We start from the raw sequence: 23700 nt of genomic DNA on the forward strand, positions 1-23700 counted from the left end.
AAAGGGGAGTGGGAATGTTAAAAAATCAACATTGAAAGAAAATATTAAAGAGAATGTCAGTATCATTAGTATTATTTAAAGTCACTTGTACTTCTCAAATAACTTACTACTTTCTTTCTGTTATGCAATCCGTGTATGCTGAACTTTGACTCAGTATTATCACAGAGATTGAGTGCAGAATCCAGAACTAGATTATCTGAGTTCAAATTCCATTCTGCTACTTACAATTTGTGGGATATAGGCAGATTACCTCACCAATCTGTTTGTCAGTGTCCTCATTTATAAAAAGTAAGAATAAAATGGGTTAACATATATAAAGTATTAAAGTATTGGCTGGTATGTATTTATTGATAAAATCATAATAGCTACAGTCATTCAACCTTGTTGCAAAAAGGATTTTGAGTTGTTCTACATATACCCACAACATGATACTGATACAGCAGTGGTAATCACGATAATGCTAATAATGTATTCTAAATCCATGCATGACTGATAATATATTTTTCACACAATGTCACAGTTTTCATTTTACCTGCATTAAATATTTGGCTATTTCTCACAGGATTAGCAACTCTGTTTCCCCGATTTCAGGGCTTTATAGGTGATGTACAGTAGACGTAGACACAGCAACACTTTTCTAGGGAAGAATTTGAAAACTGCTTGAAACTGCAGGTGAAGGGCTGTATGCTTTAGATAATGACTCACGTGGGACAGTACTTCATACAGGTTACACGAGCTTAGACCATAAAAGCAACAGTAGTGGTTGCCTCACATCACACTATTTTCTGGGAAGCTGTGTTAATGAAATGCAGTCTCAATTTCTTGGGCTGGTGATTTTTGGTTCATTATCAGGGAAATATAGAAGGTTTCCTGCCCGGAACCCTTTTGCCAAGAATTAGATGACCTCCACAAACAGGCTCAGTACATTCCCATGATGTCAGTCCACTGGGCAGTTTTCCGAGGTGGCAGGTCACGGCTGTGCCTTCTTAGCAATATTCCCACAAAGTGAGGAAAAGGTTGGGGGTAGTGGGGGGAGAACAACTGTGTCCTCTCTGTCCACAGAATAAATAAGCGAGTCTCACTGAGTGTCTAAGTCCTGTCACGGACTTTTCTCTAATTAAAGAATCCCTACGTAATACTTTTTTTTTTTTCTCAGTAGAAATAGATTTCTCGGTTTTCTTTCTAGATCAACCTTATTCTGACTCAGTTCAGAAACCAAAGCAAGAGTGTAAGAAGTCAGGTGAAAGGCCCCAGAGCATCATTTCTTCTGAAGGCATGCCTTGTTAGAACTGGATTAAGCTCAAAAAGAAGCAGTGGGTGAGAGACAGAACGCTAGCAGCTCTAACACTCTGGGTTATTATACACACAGCTAATGGGTTTACCCAGTATGATTTGTTCGCTTGCCTCGATTGTTAAACTTGAAGATTAGCAGAAAATAGGCCCAGAAAATTGCGTAGGAACCCAAACTTGGTTTCATGTGGAGAGGAGAGGATTTTGGATTTAGTGGATACAAAAAGTAAGAATTTTCTTCTTACAGTAGACCATTGCTGTTTCAGATTCTGTTTGTACTTATCTCTATTAAGCTCCTTGTTGAAATGATCTCCTTCTTAGATGGTGGGAATTAAGGTTAATGTTCATTTTTAATATTCTATAATTAGAGCACCTTGCACAAGTGACTGACATATTGTACATATTCATTTGCACAGTTACTACAATTTTTTATTTCAAGTAACTAGTTCTGGTCAGTCATGGAATTGGTCATCAGCCAAAAAATGTTTTCTTCCCTGCCCTGTGGGATTATTGGCCCTTTTTTGATCTCCCTAGAAAAATACCATTCAACTCATCAAAGACCTGCTGTAAGCATACCTGCCCTTGAGGCTCTCTCTCAAAGCAGAATAACCAATTAGGGAGGCACTGAGTCAATGGAGGTGTCATAGCCAAAGTATCCCAAGGATTTTGGTATCATTCCCAAGACCGTCTCTACGGTGGGGCTAAGTGCATGAGACTACTTGCCCATGATTCTGTTGAATATCCTTTTCGCTTAGCCAGCTTTCTTTGCTTTGATCTGTATTTACTAAGCAGACTTTTAATTATTATTTTTAGCTTTCCTACAAGAAAAGAATGTGTTTGCTATTCACAATTGATTTTTTTTGGTCCCTGTATTAGTTATTTCTCTCCCCAAAGTAAAAAGTTAATGTTCAGGTCTTATATGTTGGTTTTGAAGTTTTAATATGGGTCTGCCCCTGACATGTGGGCAGGAGTGTTAAAGAGTCAAGTTTCTGAGACTTCAAAGCTGAGAAACAAATCTAGACTTCAGAGGTAAACAGTAGCTACTAACTGAGGTCTTCTAAGGCTGCAATGAGATTTCAATAAGCCTGGGAGAAGTACTATTGGAGAAGGGTACATTCCTGAGGATAACATTTTGGAGTCGGATATTGCAGTAAAGAATTTGTTTTCCTAGGGCAACATGAAAAACTTGGGAAAACTTGACATTTTGCTTCATTATTCTAGAATGCCCTGAAAACTGTTTTCTCTGTCTTCATTTTTTATCACTCTAAAGGCAAGAGTAAAAGCTAAAAATGATCTCCCTTTCTCCCTGTCTTGTATTACTCCACACTCCAAGCCCCACCCCCAAAGAGAATACACATCCTTTTGTTTCCTGTATAAAGTACTTTCCAGACATGAAGTATCAAATATCCAGCAGCACAGAAAGTGAGGAGATTTTTTTCAATCAATCAAGTGCATTTTTCTAATATTTAAAGATATTGTCATGTTGAAGCAATTTTTGTCTCACTTCCTGCGTTTAAATACGAATGAATGGGCTAATGTGTAACTTGTATTCTATCTTTGCATAGTGGCTGCAGATATTTATAGCTAACCTTTTAAACAATAACACTGTTCCCAAACCTAACAATCCCATTCTGTTTTCCACAGCCTTTTTCATACCAGATGCATGGGACCTGAAAATAGAATTTCCTTAATTCTAGTCATTTCCCCCATTTTCTCCATTTTCCATTTTGCCATTGAGTCTTTCTTTGCTCTGTTCTCCCACAAAGTAATTTTGCTCATATTCTTTCCCAGTAATTCCAAATAATTGAAGTATATCTTTTAAAAATAAATTTTATCTGCACAGATTGAAAATATAATTGTGTCAATGACAGTATTACTTTGGTTATTGCAGGAAAAGGAAGTAAACACCCTCTATATTCTTGGTCCAGTATACATCGAACTTATTTTTGTTTAATTCCATATTTTCATTTTATATCACAATAATAATAGATTCCTTTCAATGTGCATGTAACACATTTTTGTATTGAGGGTTCTGAGTATAATAATTTATGGTAATAAGCTTACCTGAAAACCAAACTTATTGCTACCAAAAGGACATACATTTAAATAGTTGTGAGTGCAAAATAACCTGATTGTTTTTAACATAATAGACTCATATTTTTAAAATACAGATGACTAAACTAGAAAATAATATTAAAATAGATATTATCAAATTAACTGCTTTTGAAAACTTCATTTCCCTTATATAAAATATAATTGTAAACTCACTTTGGTTAAAAACTTAAAGAAGTTTAAACAGGCACTGATACACCAACAAAATATTTCACCATTAAAGATCATCTGAGAATTTGAGGAAATTTCATCTTGCTGGTAACTAGCAGTAGAACATAATTTCTTCACTAAAAACAAGTCAAGTTGTACAAATTGAGATGATTAAATTTTAAAAGGATCCTCAGTATGGAAATAATTTGCTAATATTTTCTCAAACTTACCAGAATACTGTTCTACATTTATGCCCGATATTTAATATATTTAAACATAAGAACTTCCTGCTCACCACATCCTTTTGCTTGTAACAGCAATATGTGGGAAAAAAGTAAATTAATTATTATGAATCATTTCTCTTGAGTTTACTTCAGCCTATATGAATGTCTTTCACCTTCTTGTTTCATGTCCTATTTTCCATGTCACTTTCCAGATGAGAAATGTCAGCTCTGTTTTAGCTTTAACAATGTGTGGCTTTTAGATAGCACTTAGGGTTAATTGGAATTTTCTGTTTGGTTACATTCTGAAAATTAAAGAGTTTATCAATAAACCAATGCCATCATTTCCATTTCTGCTGTTCCTCAAATTCAGTCTGGGAGGCTGACTTTCATCTTTTATGAGAGTAACTGCCAAATATAAATTTCTTAACTATAGTGATTTTCTGGGCCATAATTTCCTTTTTTTAAATAAGAAAATATGGCATCTTTAAATGTTTCATATCATTTCATGGCACTTTAAAAAATAAATCGTATGTGACTATATAAATTAAATGGAACAATTTTCATAATTAAATAATTAAATGACCTACAATATTATAAGTGTGTTGTTCATCTTTAGTTTAATGTGTATGTATGCGACTGAGGTAAAGAATCAACTAAGTTTAGTAGACTGGAATTTAACAGGAATGAAGGTCATATTTTCTGCTTATCTGTTTACGGTTATTTAACAAGAACCACCGTACAACCTGTGAAAGAAAAGACATGGAAGTTGTATTAGACACTACGTTTAGTACAAGCCAACCACAGCATGGAAAAGTGAATATGTTATTTTGCTACATTAATAGAATTGTGTCTTAAATAATCCACTCTTTTTACTGATTAGGTCACACCTGCTGTATTGCTTAATCTAATTTTACAATTTATAGTTTTTTTTTAACTTTTTAAATTTTTGATTTTTTATTTTGAGAGAAAGAGAGAGAACATGAGCAGGGGAGGGGCAGAGAGAGAGAGAGAGAGAGACAGAGAGAGAGAGAGAATATCTCAAGAAGGTTCCATGCCATCAGTGCAGAGCCTGATGCAGGGCTTGATCTCACAAATCATAATATCTTGACCTGAGTCAAGTTCAAGAGTTGGATGCTTAACTGACTGAGCCACCCAGGAACCCAGCAATTTATGTTTTTAAAAGAAGATGCAGGCTGGGGTTCCTATGCAGTATTCCATAGAATATATATTATTAATAGCTATGGGGCCGGGGCGGGGGTGGTTAAGAGATTCTGTGGTCAACCAGTGGATTAGACAGATTTCTTTGCTGCAGGATTTTCCAATGCTTTTAATATGCCAAGGACATTTTGCCTCTGTGTGAGGATAAAGTATGCATATTTGTTTAAAAATAAACAATAGTAATATTTTTTCCTCATGAAATACCTGTTAACATCCAGGAAAATAACTTGAAGAATAAATGAGTTCTACAAAACACAATGGAGAAAATGCTGAGGTAGCCAATTAGAAAATGATTAAATGGGAATAACCAGGAAACCATTCCTCCACCCTCACTTGACCTCCTCATTGCACTGGTGCCTGTCTTCTGGCCTTTCTCTGTGCCCTAAATGCTGTATTGGAGATTAGCTTATATTCAAATAAAAAGAAAGATATATTTATTGGCTTATAAAATATCTGAACTAGACACAAGGACATATTTGCTTACTGTGAACTTCTAAGTTTTGATTAAAGGTCAAAACTTGGGTATCGGGATGTGTGCAAATTGTTGAAGGTGGCATACTTACATTGCAGTGTCTCCCATTAATGTGGAAAATTTCTATTGGGATTATCATGTATTGTATTGAATACCCCATAGCTTCAGACCTCTATGAATATAAATGTTTTGGTGACATTTTCTTTGGGAGTATGTAGCATAGCAGAATACCATCATTAGTAATGACGTTCAGCAGATGCCAGATAGCCTTTCAATTAGTAAAGTTCCTATACGAAATGCAAAAGATACGAAAGCAGATTCCAGGGCAGTAGAGCACCCCAAAAGCCAGCCAGTCCAGTCATTCATGTGATGATTGAATTCCTTCTATCTGTTATACATGAGTTGGCCGCTGGGAAGATGACGATTGCCCTCATGGTGATTGTGACCAAGCAGAGGCTGTAAGGTCAAAGCAGAAGTGCAGTAAGATGCTGTGGAGGACACTGAGTTAAGTGGCCCTCGCAGTCAGACCCCTCTTTTCCAAAATGTTATAAACTCTAGAAGGATTAGAATTAATCCAAAATATGAAGTAGATAGGAAATATAAAACTTTACATATTCCATTTAAATAACCTTAGAGACTGTGGAAGGCAATTACTGCCATCATTGCCTCCATTTTTTTTAAGTAACTGTTTATAGGACGGTTGTTGCATTCACACTGTCCATATACACCACAGAGGGGAAGTGCTTCAGGGAGGAAATGGGGAAGGGTTCATATTTGAGGAAGGCCCTAAAAATCAATAGGGGATATATTTCACTTTTTATTATTTCTTAGCGTCCGATCAATATTCGGTCTGATAAGGGCATTTGTAACATCGAGGGATTCCTGCTTGAAGCTGATGCCGCCTGCAGCATAGCCATTGTAGCCTATGTAGCTCCTTCCTTCCCAGCTTGCACTTCTCAGATACAGTTAACCACTCTAGAGAGTGCTCAGGACTTCCACTTCCACTGGAAAAGCGTGAACATAGAACTTCCAGAAAGTTTGAGGAATCTTGAGCAGAGAGAACGTGTGCCCGACGCAACAGGATATTAAAATGACTTCCGTGTCAATGGGTCCTTTCTTTCAAAGTGAAGTGCAAGGTTGTTATACAGGAATTGTAAAAGGGGAGTTCTGAAAGTCATATGTGACTCTCAACCCCTCACTCTTATCAAGGTTGAAGAAAGATTTTCTTATCAAGAAAATCAGACAACTCTGGATCTTGAGAGAGGTGTTAGCGTGTTAGCAGAATCTTTTCCTGCTCCCCAAGTCAGGAAGGTGAGGGTGCTTTCCCTTCAAACACATCACACATCATTTCTTCTAGTTACAGGAGAGAAAACGGTTTTCCTGATGATTATCCACATTCCCTTACATTTTCAGGCACTACCCTAGGTATCTTAGTTTGGATTCCCCCAGAAGCAGGCCCTGGAAATGAGGATTTAAGTGCATGTTAATTAATTTTGAGGTAACCCAGGAACATTGGAGGGGAGCGAGTGGTGAGACAGAGAAGGGAAGGAATCCACTAAAGGTGTGTTCTCCAGTGCCTTTTGCCATGTAGGCATCTGAGGCCCAGCCCCGCTGGGCAACTTTGAAGGAGAGTGTGACACCAGACCCAGAACTGCATCCTCCATTGGGGGGGAGGCTGGACTATTTAATCTCCAGTTCTCTTCATTATCACCCGAGGCCCACCACCAGAGATAGTAACGTTTTGGCATTGGCACTGAGAGAAAGTGCTTGGGTAAAAGTTGCAGAGGTTTGCAGAAGGAAGCTTTGGACATAAACTCTAAAAGTGAGTGCCAAGGTATATGTGTGGGACAGTGACAACATCTGCCAAAGTAGGTGAGCTGGAATATAAATAAAGTAGCATGTTCAGGGAGGTTCCGTAATTTAAAGATAGGCACACAGCAAGTAAGGAGCAGAGCCTCTGGCTACAAAATGTGTTCTCCAGTCGCATTCCAGATGTTCCAAATGACCAGAAGATAATTTTCACCTTGTGATTTGACTCTAGAACAACGTTTAAGTAAGGACGTTGAGTGCTGAAAAAAGGCATTTAAGTAAAGGATCAAGAGGAAAAGGTCTATGCTGAAAAGATGACTTAGTAAAAAGGATGTCCTTGATGAAGGAGTTTAGAAAGTTCAGAATGAAGAAGTCAATGTAGAGGCATCATCAAATTCATGAATGGCTGCCACTGTACAGACAGATCTCTTTGGGCTCAAAATGTAGAACAAGGACCTAATGTGAACGAAACCAGAGTTTAGATACCTCAAGTCGGGGTGCACGGTGTCTCCCACCCATCCTTCCCACCCTCCATCGCCAGATGTATCCCATAATGTACTGAAATCCCTTAGTGCCCAGATTAGTGCTTTCCTCTTGGTTCTAAAGCTCATCAGAAACAAGTTCTGGAATAAATAGCTCCCAGACCCAGGGCGTCCATTCCCAGTCCTCCCCTACCTAACCATATGTACAGGTTGGCTCTTTCCATTATGGTAACTTTTTCAGGAGGATCATTACCATACTCTGCCCCTAGGTCTTGATCTGAGCCATTTGAATCCACATTTTAAAAATTTCCCTAATTTTAAACCTTAAGAAGAAGCTGTTGGATATTTTAGACCTTTTTCCTTTCAGAAAACCCTGAAGTTTACTCTGTCCCAAACTTTCCTCAGAACATTCATATCAAGGAAAAGAGGAGTTTTTCCTAAATCATGGAGGGTGAAAAGGGGGTGGTGATGGATTTCCTGTTACCCTGTTTCTCCTGGAGCATTTATTTGAAGTGGTTGTTGCCATCATGATTACTTCCCTTTCCAAATATACCTCTAACAAAAAAAGAATGACTGCTTGTGTTTCTATCACCGGAGAGTTTCAAACTGAGACTAAATAACACTTGTCAGGAATGTTCTAGAAGTGATTTATATATCAGAGGAATTGAACCAAATGACCATTAATCTTCTCCTCCAATTTGGAGATCGTATCTTTCTATGAGAATTTTCCAGCTTAAGAATGTATTTTCTTTGAGGGAAATTGTCTCTGTGTTAAATTTTATAAGCGATATTTCCATTAGGCCAAAACAGTACTTTCTCATCACAACATTTTTGTAAAACTAAGATATCTGAGAGGAAGTGGTGCCTCATTATCTGAGCTCATTATCTTAGTACTGGCCTCCGCATTAGCCTCGGAAATACTTGTGTGATTTAGCTAGGGGTTGGCAGATGGACTAATAGACAAATGCCCAGCTGCTTGTCCCAATTCTGATAAAGGAAGCCTGGCCCACACATTCACACAGCCAACTCCTGACAGCAGGGACCACAGAGCAATGGACATGGCATCTGCCTTTTCTAACCGCCACGTATTACAAACAAGAAAGTGGAATGGAATGTTACACAAAATATTAACCAAATGCCCAGGTGAAATATAGCAAATTCATTAAATTAGTTTTAATGCACATTCACTAAAATTAAAGAAAGAGACATGGTGTGAGGAGGGGGATGAAGAGACAGAGACCATGAGTCAGTTGTTTTGGAAACAGTGGGTCGTGGTGATTTTAATTAATGCAATCCGTTTTGTTTTGAGTCTAAGTACTCATAAACTTAGCCTTCATGTTGCTAAAACCAAGCTTATTCCTGCATCTTATGAGATAAATCCATACCGTTCAGAGTTTAGTTAGGCAGGCTGTCCAGAGTTTGTTGGAAAAGCTATGATGTGTGTCTAATTAATACCAAACACTTCTGATGCTAGCCTCTACTCACAGTCTCCCAAACACATGAAATTTAGTAATTGGTATAAATATGGCTTTGTCCAGAATTTTTAGTAACTGGTACAAATGTTGCCTTGTCTAGACTGATTTTAGCAGTCTACAATGATTTTTCCCTGATGTATATATATCTCATTTAAAATTACCCAGTACGCATTCCTCTTGCTACTAAAATAATTGAGTGTTACAGCATTGAACATGGGCTGCGTCTTCCATTTTACTAATTAACACATTAACTTAAAAGTTAGACATATTTAACAAAACACTTGCATCAGTATTTTTTAAAGCCTGATATTCCAAAAATTTGTGCCATAAATAAATAAATCTGCAGTTTACTTCTTCTGTGGTAAGGTGTTGCCTAACTTCAGGAACTCCTAACAAAACTATCTACATGTAAACACATGATTGAAGTTTGTTTTGAAACACTTTTTGAAAAGCATAAATTGAGTTCTTGTACATTTAAATGAATTCCCAGGAAAATACAATTAAAGTAGTGGCTACCCAGCAAAATGACAAAATTAGGAAAGCAAAACCACGCAGAAAAATTTAACCCTTGAAGTTGTGTTGCTTAAAACAAGAGAGGAAAAGCCCTCTCAATAGAAGGAATGCCCGCATTGGAAACCCCCCTCTTCAGGGGCTTTGTCCTCTGTGCAGATTAATCTTTAATTTATGGACTCAGGTAGACTAAGTAACATTACCACTGAGTCAAAGTTAAGTACTTTACCTTATACAGAGGTTTCTTTGCAGAGCCCCCCCCTCCTGCTGAGAGCACCCATTGTTTTACCCTCCACCCCTCCACCTTACAGTTTACCTGTATTTTTTCCAGGGTTACCACTGCCATTATATGATCTTGGTGCCCTAGCCATACAGGCACAAAACTCAAGCTTCCTTGAGGTTTTAAAAATTAGAAGTAGGATGGAGCACCTAGGTGGTTGAGTTGGTTAAGCGTCCAACTCTTGATATTGGCTCAGAACGTGATCTCACGGTTCATGGGTTTGAGCCCCCACATTGGGCTCTGCGCTGAAAGCAGGGAGCCTGCTTGGGATTCTCTCTCTGCCCCTCCTCTGTTCATGTGCACGTGTGTGTGCAAGCATTCTCTCTCTCTCTGTCTCTCTCTGTATCAATAAGTGAATAAACATTAAAAGAAAAACCAGAACTAAGAAAAACAGATTTCTTTTCCTGTGGTGGGAAAGCTGGGATGCTGTGAGTTCTGAATCTATGGGCAGCCACGCCTTCATGTGTAAAGAAGGCTGCTGAGGAAAACACAGCGAAAAGAGAGAGAAAGATAGGTAGTGCCTGTGATGTTCAGTCCTGGATTCCTATATTCTCAGAAGTCCTACCTTTAATTTGGCTGCTGGATAAACATTTCCACTTTTGAGTCAAGCTAGTTTAAGTTAGTTTGTCGTTATTTGTGATCAAAAAGTTTTGAGCAATATTCTTTGTGTGTGATGATGACTGATTGGAGCATGCCACAGTTTGGTCAGAAAAAAATAGATACAAACCCCAAACATGTGCTATACTCACCTTTCGGATACCTTATCATCTGGGAGCCACACAGTTGCTCCATCCGCCGTGGCAGCAATTACCTGTGTATCCCAGTTACCATCTTTCCATCTATATCCACATTTAGTTCAAAGAAAAACTCAAATCAAACTCACACAATGATTTCCCTGTCCCGGCTTCTGTACATGGTGTACAACAATAGAAAGTACAGAACTACCCCCTCCCCTCCCCACACAAAAACCATTTACCTCTGTTGTGCAATCTTTTGTAAGTCTGACCATTCTGTTAATCACCTCTGAAGCGTAGTTAAAATAGCATGATCACTAATGTTCCCAAACAGGTGGTCTGATGCAACACTCCAGATTGTCTGACAATCACTGAGACACTCTTGGGTTCCCTGGACAATGAACTATCCAAGGCTTTGGGCAGTCGGTGCGAAGAATGAAACCAAACTCCGCTTTCTATGTGATTGGTAGGGCTTCCTCCGCCCGCACCAGGAACTACACCTTGGAAGCCTCGAGCTCTTTGAGCCCCGGGCGGCTGGCTCTCCCAGAGAGCACTTATGAGCAACCAGCACCAAACCTCTGCTTGCCTACCACCCAAGCGGACTCCAGATCCTCACAATGGTGAGACTGCTCTCATAGTCACCCTTTCGGGAGAGCAAGTACAGAGGGGCAATGTTTCTTTTCTACAACATATACTCGTGGGGAGTCCTGCAGAGCTTTGACCTCACCAGGCTCTCTCAGAGATAATAAAAGACAGACTGCCATGTGGCCTTTCTTTCTGATGAGCATGCTTCGTAAGTTTTGAAAATCTGTTCCTTCACAGTGTGCGACCTTGTGGAATTCACCTCAAGCCTTGTTGCGATACAAGCGGGAACCAGGAGAAGACCCACCTTGCTCTACGTTTCATAGAGTGAGGTGGCATACCCTTGACAGACGTCAGTAGTGCTTCTTCTTAAGCACTCATTCTCTCTGAATTGCATGCAGAGAATGAACATTGGCTGAGCTGATTTTTATGCCCAAACTAGAGCAGAGAAAGCTCAAGGACTATGTCATAGCTAAACTGTGAAAATACGGTTTGAACTAAAGAGAAACGCTCACATCTGCCATCTCTTGGCAATACTGAGCATCAGCTCTGATGAATTCAATTCAGCAGCTATACATCCCTGCTTTGCCATGCAGTCCCACGCACTTCACAGGATTAGAAAATGAGTCACATTCTCTAGCTGTAAACAGACCTCTGTGTGATCACAGATATTACATTCTTGCAGCAGCTGGCTTGTTTTATGGCTTGAACTTTTTTCACATCAGAAAGACTACTGCCTGGCCTTTTGCAGATGAACAGCTCTGTATGTGGGGTAAAAATACAAACCTACCAGTTCAGTAGTTACCTAACACTCCTCAGAGAGGAACCAAATGGGCGCTGGTTGGACACAATGGAAAGTCTGGATCTTGGGAGCTGAACCAACCAGGGGCACTGTATTGTGTTCAGACTACTAAACTTAGGAGAAACCTGACATTGAATATGAGCCAAGTCTACACAGAGGATACCCAAAGTCCAGATTCCTTTAAGTCACTCAATCTTCAAAGCCAAAGGTGAGCCTGAAACCAGAAAAAGCTTTGCTTTTTAACAAAGCAAAAGGGGTCAGCAGAACTCATGCTCAGTGGGGACGGTAGGTGGGAGTTAGGGCGTAGGGGGTGGGGGGAGCAGAGAGATGAGGTCCAAGGCATACATTGCAAATAGAATGGCTTTTATTTCCCAGGGGACTTAGGGTTATGTGAGTCAGACCAGTTTAAAAGTTCAGGGCAAGGGCAGAGCAGTAAATGAAAACAATTATCATTCATGGATTTATAGTGTACCTGAATTATTAAATTTTCTTGAGGCTAATTCCAATACTGTTGAAAACACAAAGAGGTGCTTTCTGGTTGGTTTCATCACCTTGAAAAGTACGGAAGCTACAGCACAAAGCGTTTCAAAAAAGTCTTTCTGGCAACATAAATGAAAGCTGTAAAGCAAATACCTTTGCTGAATGGCAAGATGAGAGAGTTATTTCTGAATTGGAACCTAGAAGCTAAAGGGGAACACTTCAGACTTTGAAATGATAAAGCAATTTTCTGATAAAAGTTTTTACAAAGCATTTTCCAGTAAAGTGACCTTCCGTGTCTCTGGTCAAAGCCCAATTACTCATTTTCTTGCTCTTGCTGTGAAATGTTTTGAACTGATGTCAGCTTATGAGCTCCTACTTGGGGCAAAAATTTTCAACTTCTGTTTTTAAAATATGTCTCACATATTTTATCCGACATTTATTCTTCCTCCTGGTGTCCATCATCTAATCTTCTATTAACATTAAAAGTAAAGTTAGTAAGTTAAAAAAAAATCTGCAGCAGCTAAAATTAATACAAATCATGGCTAAAGAAAAAATATCCAATTATGAAAGAAAATAGAACTACAGCGACACTCATTTGAACAAATTGCTATTTGCAGTTGTATCCAACATGTATTGGCACTCACACTGTGCCAGGCACTGGTCAAAGCCCAGGAGGTCAGCAGCAGACAAAGTATGGAGGCAGACAGAGTAGAAGAGGTAGGAATTAACAATACATATACAATAACAGTAAACAGTACATAATAATATATGTAATCATGTAAAGTATCTGGTATCACATTAGCACATAGTAGTGGTAAATGGAGTGAAAGGAAAAATAAAGAAAGCTAAGGACTATGGCAAGTGATGGAAATGTCATTTTAGGTACAGGTTCTCTGGAAAGCAAACCTAGAACCGGTATCCTATAAATGTTAAGGTCTAGAGATCTAGAGGCAAACAGACTTGGATTTTGAATTGCAACTTGACAGTTCATTAGCATTGTGTTCCCAGGCAGGTGGGTTGTCTTCCTAAATTTCAGTGCCCTAATCTGTGAAGTGGGGATAAGGGAACCTTCTTCAAAGAACTAGTCTGAGTGCTTAGCCCAACACTTGGCATGCAGCAGTGCTCCATAAATGTTCATCCTTACTGTCTGACGTGTGTGTGTGTGTGTGTGTGTGTGTGCGCGCGTGTGTGTAAAGCATTCATGCTCTATGTATCTGTGCTAATTTAAGGAAGCTTCTTCAGCTATCATGGCCCCATGGTTACATCTGTGGCTTTAACAGATTAGAAGCACAGTGCCTGGATCTCTCTTATATCCCTCTGCATTTCTCCAGTTGTCAGTAGACCCACACTGTTTCTGATTAACTTATTTTCCTTGGGGTGCTCCGAAGTCATTTTTACTGACTGTCTCTACTTTAACAAAAGGAAATGTATAATTGTTGAACTGCCAGAGGGCATAGTTACTGTTGTATTTTCCTACATCATTTCCAAAAGGTGAACATTTCCTACCAGCTTTTGAATCTGTCTTCCAACTGGGTAATGCTATATCCATCTTACGCCCAGTGGAGGTGATTATGATAAGGTATGAAAGAAACAAACTGGCTTACATGTAAGAAGACAGCTCCATTAGTCCAGACTGGATTCTTAGCAACATTGCCACAGATAATAGATGTGACCTTTCTAAACTGAGGAAGGTTTTTTCTTTTTTTCTGCTTTCATAGACAAGAACGTCTGATAATGATGGCAGATTATGGCCTGTACTCTGACTGATTTCCCTGGCACCTCAGCACATCACCCAGAATTTTTTTTTATTTTTATTTCCTTATTACTCAGCTTGACTGCATACTCCTCAAGTCCCTTCCCACACAACCTGGTAATTCAGGTTACTTGGGGGATCAGCCAGAAAACTACTTTACCAGAGGAGTTTATGAGACAGGTGACTGGGAACAAATCGTAACTGGTGGCAGACCCAGAGCTAAATACCAAGGCCTCTGACTCCTGGACCCCTGTATCCATTCACTTACCCTCAGCTTCCCTTCCCTGAGTGAATATGCCAAGATTCCCGCAAGATTAACAAGCAGGAATATATTAACAGGGAAGGAGTTGATTTTTTGCCCTGAGTATGAATTTTTCTACAAACCAGCCACAAATGCCATCAACACGGGCCATGTATAACCATAATATAATTTAAATTTATTCTACTTTCATAAAAATGTGTAGTAATACAAAACACTAGTCTTAATGTTTTGATCAATTTAACAGATAATGAGATTATGTGTCCTGAATAATAGCACCAAAGACTACAACACATCCTATGAAAACCGGAGCTCTAGCAAAGAAATTGGAATGGGTCACTACATTTTAGGTAGTTGTATCATTCCAAAATCCGTCATGTATGGGATGAGGTTTCATATAGAATCCATCTGGTGCTTGAATTCACAATGGCTTTTTCTTTTATGCTAACTCACATGTGTGCATAAGTTGTTACATATCTGTTTCTATCAAGAGAACCCTTTATGAATTCCTGGTAATCATTTCAAAAGGGTAAACATATACAGGAGGCATCAGTCCTCACAAATAAAAGCAAACAAAGAATTTAAACTCCTTGTGCCTCCACACACATACAGTTATTGGCAAAGTTCTTTAAGTTAAATATTGCTTGAAAACTGTAAGTTAAAATTGTCATTTTTCTTTATTTGGAAACAAGGAGTGGCCTTTATGCAACAGCATACTTAACTAAGCATTTCCCTGGACCCTGTACTTCAGGTGACCCCACATCACACAAACACAAACAAACACTAAATGTATTAAAGAGCACCTGGGTGCCACTGTCCCTGGGAACTGTTCAGTGCTGCTACAGCACAACCGGGGGCTCTAAACACCTGTTCTAATGATTGACACCATCCAGGCCTCTGAGACACAATTATCTATGTCTCTTGCCCTGCGTCCTGGCTGCTGTCATGAGGACCGTGCAGGTTTTACGGGCTGTGCCACTGCAGATGCTGGCAATGAACATGACTTCAGAGCGGAGAGTATGAGCAAGGCATGTTTAAGCAGGAGAAGAGACGAATCAGTCTACTACTCAGATTCTTCCTCTCGAACAGCATGAACGCAATGGGGTCTTATATTATGAAGAACAGAGCATCCCCTTCTAGGAATATATCGTAAAGCAAAAATGTAGAGTCTTATTTAAAAAAATAGATGCAAGGATGTTTTTTAAATCAGAATATTTGTTATAAAAAGATTATTATTTTCTTCAAAAAAATGTCCCTAAACATTGTAAAGCTCCTAAAGAATTCCTTCAACTTGATGACAAATGTAATGAATTAGCTGGTCTGAGAACCCTCAGTGGTCACAAAACATAATGCAGTACATTTGCAAAAACCTATTATGACTGCGTTGCCTTCTATGACCTCAAATCAAATTGACCTGCTCGATATGATTTAGGGTATAGCTAGGGGAAATGTTTGTCTTGCTAAATTTAAGGAACAACAAAAAGGACAGGATAAATCTGAATCCAAGCCTGGTCAAGCAAGACCACTATTTACACAACAGAGGCCCCAGTTCATGTACATTACTTCTCACTCAGATGTTCATTTCCTCTTTCTTTGGGGGCTGATATCTCTGGGTTCCAGATTTCCAAGGCAATGTAGCCAATTTTAAAGTCCAATAAATATTTTAAAATACAGCCTTAAGGAAAAGTGGAAAGAGACAATCCCAGGACAGAATTTCAGGCAGTTTTAAAGCAGGACTACAACTCTAGTTCCACGATCTTTGCTGCCTTTGGAATAATGGATTTGTCATTACCGAGAGCAAGGGGAAGCTACAAAGGCAATTAAGATCTCATTTTGAAAAGATCCACTTAAGCTTCTCATTACATTGTTAAATAAAATTAGAGATATGATAGTATTCCTATTCTTAAATTTAGATACCACAGCGTACAAAATTAGAAGTTAGTATACAGTTTCTGCCAGGGTTAATATTTACTCCTTAAATTCATCTGCCTATTGCTGTGGAATGTGAATTTTAGGTCATAAATGTGGATTGAAAACCAAAGTGAGGTAAAGCAGTTTAGACTTTAGAAGGACACTGTATTACAGTACACTGTTCTTTCAGAAAGACTAAGAAAAAAAAAAAGCTTTGTATTAGTCAGTAGTGTTCAGTGTGCTATTTATAAGGGGAAGTCAATTATGTATACATATATAATTAATTAAAAAAACATCTGAAGTGGGACGCCTGGCTGGCTCAGTCGGTTGAGTGCCCAACTCTTGATTTTGGCTTAGGTCATGATCTCATCATTCATGGGTTTGAGCACTGCATCCTGCTTGGGATTCTCTCTCTCTCTCTCTCTCTCTCTCTCTCTCTCTCTCTCTCTCCCCGTCTCCCACTCCCCTCCTTGTGTTCTCTCTCTCTCTCCCTTTCTCTCTCTCTCAAAATAAATAAACATTAAAAAAAGTTTTAATCTGAAGTAATGCTAAATTGTTTACAGTGGTTATCTCTGGTAAGGGAATGGGGTAAAAAGCAGCTAACTCGAGTTTTTGCAAGAAGTATATGTTCATGTATTAAGTATGTGACTTGAAAGTGAGAAACGCTTTTGTAAGAGAGCAGGTGTTGCCTATTGTTTGCTCTGGTTTCCTACACTTACATAGCATGTGTCTCGTGCCTGGCTCTTCAAATTGCGGTGGATAGCAGGGTGCCAGAGTGCTCTCTAAGACACAGAAGAAACATGGTGGATTTTCTCCGTGGTCAGTTATTTAAAGCCTTATTTTCTTTTATGTTAAAGCAAAACTTAAAACGTAAAGTAAATAGGATACAAAATTTGCTCAAATTATTCCTGTAAAACACAAAGCCTCAGTCGATGTCGTACTTGCCATGAACCACTCAGGGGCTCCGATCTGTGGGGAAATGAGAGGTGAAGAGTGAAGCTTGGAGACGTTTAACGACTTGCCCGAGTCATAAGCTACTCATACCCATTTGTTTAAATAGACAAATAAACTTTTTTCCCAAGGCATGGTTGACATATAACATTAACATTAACATATAACATTAAGTTATATGTTAACATATATAACAGTTTCAGGTGTACAACAGAATGATTCAAAGCTCTTATATATTGCAAAATGATCACCACAATAAGTCTAGTTAACAAAAAAAAAGTTTTTTTAAGAGAGAGAGAATGCAAATGGGGAGAGAGGGGCAGAGAGAGAGAGAGAGAGAATCCCTAGCAGGCTCTACACTCAGCACAAAGCTGACACAGGGCTCAATCCCACAACCATGAGATTATGACCTGAGCTGAAATCAAGAGTCAGATGCTCAACTGACTGAGGCACCCAGGTGCCCCAACAAAAGAAACTTTTTAAAGAAAAAATGACTTTATTTGTTCATCCTTACTTAACTCCTTTTTTTCTTTCTTCTTTTCTTTATTGTAATCATGCACAGATACTTTTGCATACATGTAACTGAATGTAATTTTTTTGTTATATTTTTAGACAAGAGGTGAAAATGGTTAATTGCAAAAAGTGTGCGAGAGTTATACCAGCAAGTGTTGTCATACTCGGGATGGCAGTGGAATGTGCAGAAATACGAAGACATCATAGGTAAGTGATTTTTTTTTAAATAGTAAATATTAGAAAACAGTAATTTTAAGGTTCAGATAACCTTCAAAGGTTGTTTAGGGAATATTTATTTGGATGAGCATTTGTAGTTTTGGGACCTTTAAATTCCTGATTTTTTTTCTAGTCTTAATTCCTACTCATATCCCTTGTTAAAGAAAAATCGTTCCGACACTTGTTAAAAATGGCAAGGAAGGCTTTGTGCAAGACTATTACAATAGGGAGAGAAGTTGAGTTGAACTCTGAATATAGCAAAGGCAGACAGCAATAGAAAATTACTCAGAAATCAAGGGTGGGGAATTCTTGTTAAAGCAGGCTTACCAGGATTCCTGCTAAAGGGAGGCCAAATATTTAATGCCAAGGACAAGGGATGAGGAGTTTGATCAAATATCAAGGGGAGGGATTCTCACTAAACTGATTTAGTAGGATGCTTGCTAAAGTCAGGCCAAGGAGGAAGCCTCGTCAAGAAGCAGGCTCAGAGGAATCCGACCACAGTTTGGTCAAGGAGGGGTCTTTGTCACTTTGGGTTCTGTTTTCTATTTTGTTTTATTCTCTTCTTCCAACCAATAGCATCTGCCCCCATGAATTTGTTCTGGCTAAATGCCAAAACCAGTCTTCGGTGGCAAGAGTGAAAACGGTAAGATATGACCAATTTTAAAATAGTTTTGTGGATTTTGGAAGCTTTTCGACAGTTAAAACACACAAAAATCGTTCTCTGACTTCTAAAGTATTTGTAGGAAAACAAAAAGCACACTTCTCATCAAGTGGTTAAACAGGCTTTTTTGAAATGATTGTCCTTACACATTTGTCAGGAAATTATACAAGTTTTGGCCTTACCCCAACCACTTCCTCCCTAAACAGAAGGTATGAAATAAATGATGCTTCTGCTAAAGATGCATCCCTCCTCTCCCAACTTTAAAAACAAATTCCCAGGGGCCAAAGAAAACATTTTATTTTGAAAGTGTACTTCATTTTTCAAAGTTGTTGTTATTTCCTGCATCACACAGTATGAGGTTTCATGTGGTAGCTCATGTAGCCTTTACAGATAAACATAAGGTCCACGAACAAAACAATCATGGCCCATAGAAAGCCTGGAGGCTTAACATCATGGCGTCTACTGCTTCACTTAGATGGGCTGATACTGATTTTCTTATATATCAGGGGACGTCTACATAAGAGTCTCCATGATTTAAATATCTTGGGGAGCTGTTCTTCATAGAAACCAAGTGAAAAAGAGTAAATTCGTGTAAAGTTTATCTTTAAAAAGATTTAGTGTTAAAACTCTGATTGCCAATTTGTACCATATTTATGTTTAGTTTTTGAAGGGTTCAGTTCTCTCTTTATGCACCTTGGCTTCTGGCCGTAAGGCGGATACCCATTTTTTTTTCCCTTGGAAGAGAGGTTGGGATTTGAGGCTGGGCCAAGAAAAGCCAAAGGGGCTAGGAAGCACTTACAGATGGAGATAATTAGCATATTAAAAATAGGCCAGCCAAATTTTGTGTGTGTGTGTGTGTGTGTGTGTGTGTGTGTGTGTGTGTGTGTGTTTTAATCAGGAAGTGGAGGGGTAAATGCTCTCTCTGGCAAGACTATAGAAGCTGTGTGGACGGAGGAAATGTGATTCACACTCTGGTATGAGAATGGTATTTTACTTGAACCAGGTTTCAAAAGACTGGAGCAGGAGTTCCTTTTACTGGAAACCATGGAGTTGGCGGGCTTTGTAGGGGCCTCCCTTGAAATTCTGCTCCAAGGCCACTGTTTTGAATTTTGTTTGAAAGTCTTAGAATGGGAGACGCTTGGTTTCGGAAGACACAGGACAAACATCATGAGCTCTATTGCTTTCTAATGCGGTAGCGGAAATGGTATTTCTGATACCACCTCCCATTGAAAGGGGATTAGAGAAGAAGGCAGTAGGTGGGAACCATGGCCCGAGAACAAAACTGTTTGGGCTTCCAGGGGCCGTTTTGTGAATCCTAAAGCAAAGGGCCGAGGCTGATCTGGATTCAGGCTCTATCAGTGGGGTATGCTTAATTGCCAGATAATTCACTGTGGTTTCCTGAAGTTCTGATTCACAGAGTCAGCCCTTCAAATCATATGTTCCACCCATTCTCTGAAGTCTACTGTTATTCAAAACAGACTTAAGGGGTGTCTGTCCTGGAACAGGGCTTCTCAGTGGGTGCTATGGGCACCGAGGACTGAATACAGAACTATCCATTTGCGCCGAGAGACTTGTAACAATGACACAGAATTAGCAGTCCCTCGATTCTCATGGGCACCTCAAAGTGTAGTTAGCCATCTCCTACCGACTCTACTTACCACGGATTTTACAAACAGGGCATGTTCACAATCACTATTTTCTAAAGCTTCTTTTTTCTTCTTCAGGTAATAGAATACTGCAAAAACATGTAGAAAGAGATTATGGAATTTCCGTAAAAAAACTAAAAAAATAGAAGGGAATATTTTCAGTCTGAGTAATTTCATTGATGACCTACTTAGAGGAAAGAGACCAGAGCGGCCTCTTGCCCACTTCAACGCCCCTGGCTGTGTAGTTGCATAAGTAGCTGGTCCTCCCGTTGTCAAGATTCGGTCTTGGGTTTGCTTCATCGGTGAACAAAAGCAGAATAGGGAAAAGGGCCAGCAAGGCACTGCTTATTTTTAATATGCCTCATTTGACTTTACAAATGATGTACGTGTTTCTAAATTTTCATAAAATTGAAAACTTTAATTTAAAAATAGGAAATAACAACAGCCAAAATTGTGGATACATATTGTCCTGCGTGAAGAGCTCTGGCCATTTAAGGAGGATACATTCTTTTTTTTTTTTTTTTTTCTTTAAATTGAGAGAGAAAGAGCAAGTGCATGCAGGGGACGGGCAGAGGAGAGAGGGAAGAGAATCTTAAGCAGGCTCCACACTCAGTACGGATCCTGATGCAGGGCTTGATCTCACAACTCTGGGATTGTGACCTGAGCTGAAATCAAGAGTCAGATGCTCAACCGACTGAGTCAGCCAGGCGCCTGGGGAATATACATTCTTACTTCATTAGGTGATCCTATGGCAAAAGGATAGAAGCAGTGTCTTCAAATGTAAACTAGTCTGCCTGCTAATTGTCTTATAGTCTCAGGGTTTGGAAGAAGCAATTTACAAAGGAAAGAAAGATTGGCTGGTTCTATAAACTATTGAAAAGGTGTGAAATGTGGAACTTGGTTTTGCTTGCATCTGAAGTGCATTTAATTTTTCGTTTTTCATTTGAATATTGACCTGGTATAGTGTGTGTAGAAATACATGTTATACACTTAAAATTACTTCAACTTGACCTTGGTTAAAATTTTTTTAAAAGCATAGATCTTAAAATCCCAGTGATAGTTAATGAGAAAGCTTGAATGGGAAATGGGAGAATTCCAAGTATCGAGCTGGTCACGACACTGGAGTCAGGATGGAAGAATGGATAATATTTTATTACCAGTTACCATAGTTATAAGCAACATCAAAAGCACTAGTAGGAGGGCCTAAGACCCAATTTCATTAAAATTTATTTAACCTATGTATCCTGTCATCCTGCAACAAGTTTCTAACTAGCTTGTTTTACTAAGAAGAATGCAGGGAAAGACTCCATGACGACACCCTGGTGACTTCAGGGTGTTTTTGTAGGGGAAGGCTGAACCTCAGCTTATCTGAGTCTAGATGGAGCATCTTGTGACCCTCCTGTGACAGGAGAGGGTGGGGGTCTGTGGGGAGTTGCTGTGAGGCCACCTCCTGCTCACCCCCTCTTGGCTCCCCTGGGAGACTCTCATGGCATAGGGAAATTTTCTCTAGACTCCCCTCTCTGAGGCCTGAACAAATAAAATAAAATGATTTTGCCACAAATCAGCTTTTGAAAACACCATAGAAATTCTCTTTCTTCCTCATGTCTGCTTGACTAAACAGATTTTGAATTGAATATATTTTGGACAGTAGGAGGAAGCAGTCGAAGGGATAGAAACATTGCATATTAATGAGTTTTCTTGCTGCGAAGTGTGGCAGATGAGAAAGAGTAACAAAAACTGCAAGTCAGTTAACCCAAAACTATTTGAATAAAATATTAAGTATGGGAACTTTTTAAACTTTTATCATCATTAATCTATATTTGTTAAATTTATTATTATTTTTTTTTCCCTCCGAAGTAGAACTTAAACCATGGGCTAAGAAACACACAGTGCCCTGGCTTAATGCAGGAAAACATTGTAAAGATTTCTCCAACTGCCTACAATTTCCCTGAGAGCTGCTCATCAAAGCGATAAAATATTTGTATCCATTCATCAAGCAGGCAACTTAACCACCCTGCTTTGAGATATGTATATCTCATTTAAAAAGTAAGGTTATTACTGGGTGGCTCAGTCAGTTAAGCATTGAACTTTGGCTCAAGTCATGATGTCATGGCTCGAGAGTTATTTATTTTTTTTAATGGTTATTTATTTTTGAAGGAGAAAGACAAAAGGGAGGGGCAGAGAGAGAGGGAGACAGAGAATCCGAAGCAGGGTCCAGGCTCTGAACTGTCAGCACAGAGCCTGATATGGGGCTCAAACCCACAGACTACAAGGTCATGACCTGAGCTGAAGTGGGATGGTTAACTGACTGAGCCACTCGCACGCCCCACAGCTAGAGAGTTTGAACCCCTTGCTGGGCTCTGTGCTGCCAGCATGGAGCCTGCGTTGGATTATCTGTCTCCCTCTCTCTCTGCCCCTCCCCCACTCATCCTCTCTCTCTCTCTCTCTCTCTCTCTCTCTCTCTCTCTCTCTGTCTCTCTCTCTGTCTCTCAAAAATAAATAAATATTTTAAAAACATTTTTTAAAGTAAAATTATTACTATTTCAAAGGGCTTCCAAACCGTAATAGATCTTATTTTGCTTTATAAGAAATTCTGCTTTAACCCCGCGAAATAAAGCATAACTGACGTGATGATAGAACCAGGTAGCATTCAGAAAGGTTGATGAGCTGTGTACTTGCCTTCACCTCTGGGAAGGGCTCTGTTCTTGAATCCTCTTGAGGTACATGGTGTATCTTCTTCTTTCCATCCATCTATCCATCCATCAAGCCCACAATGAAGGTCCTCAGGGATCAAATCTTCTTCCAAATGCTGTTTTTTCTTTCTCCACCAGTTACTAGGGAGCAAAAATATCAATAGTATGCAAATTGAGATCCTGATTCTACCTGGAATGAAGAGATGTGTAGTCTTCCCATGAGCCAAAAAAATTCTAGTGCTACATGGCTATGAGAAGGGAATATACTGAGGATTCCAACGTCAATGGAGACTAAGAAATGACAGTCCAAAGCAGCTGTCATGTCAAGAAGTATTTTTTAAACCTCTCCATGTGCTCAGCAGTGAACCAATAAGAAAGGAAGACAAAATGGGAAACATCAACCAAGAGAAGCAGAAGTTTTAAGAAATCCTATTGAACTAATATTTTATAATTTAACCATGCCCTTTCCCATCTTAC

General features: G+C 39.1%; 1 long non-coding RNA gene across 1 annotated transcript in view; it reads left to right on the plus strand.

Moving 5' to 3' along the window:
• Positions 1-18567, plus strand: part of LOC147583087 (uncharacterized) — a 209648-nt gene extending 191081 nt beyond the window's left edge. The window contains exon 3 of the long non-coding RNA XR_015242812.1: positions 18107-18567. This is a non-coding gene — a long non-coding RNA (uncharacterized LOC147583087). The remainder of the gene's footprint in view (positions 1-18106) is intronic.
• Positions 18568-23700: the final 5133 nt, after the last annotated feature.

The sequence above is a fragment of the Puma concolor genome, chromosome A2 (genome assembly GCF_028749965.1).
Source record: "Puma concolor isolate L17-30 chromosome A2, mPumCon1.1.hap2, whole genome shotgun sequence".
In the NCBI taxonomy this organism is placed as follows: domain Eukaryota; kingdom Metazoa; phylum Chordata; class Mammalia; order Carnivora; family Felidae; genus Puma; species Puma concolor.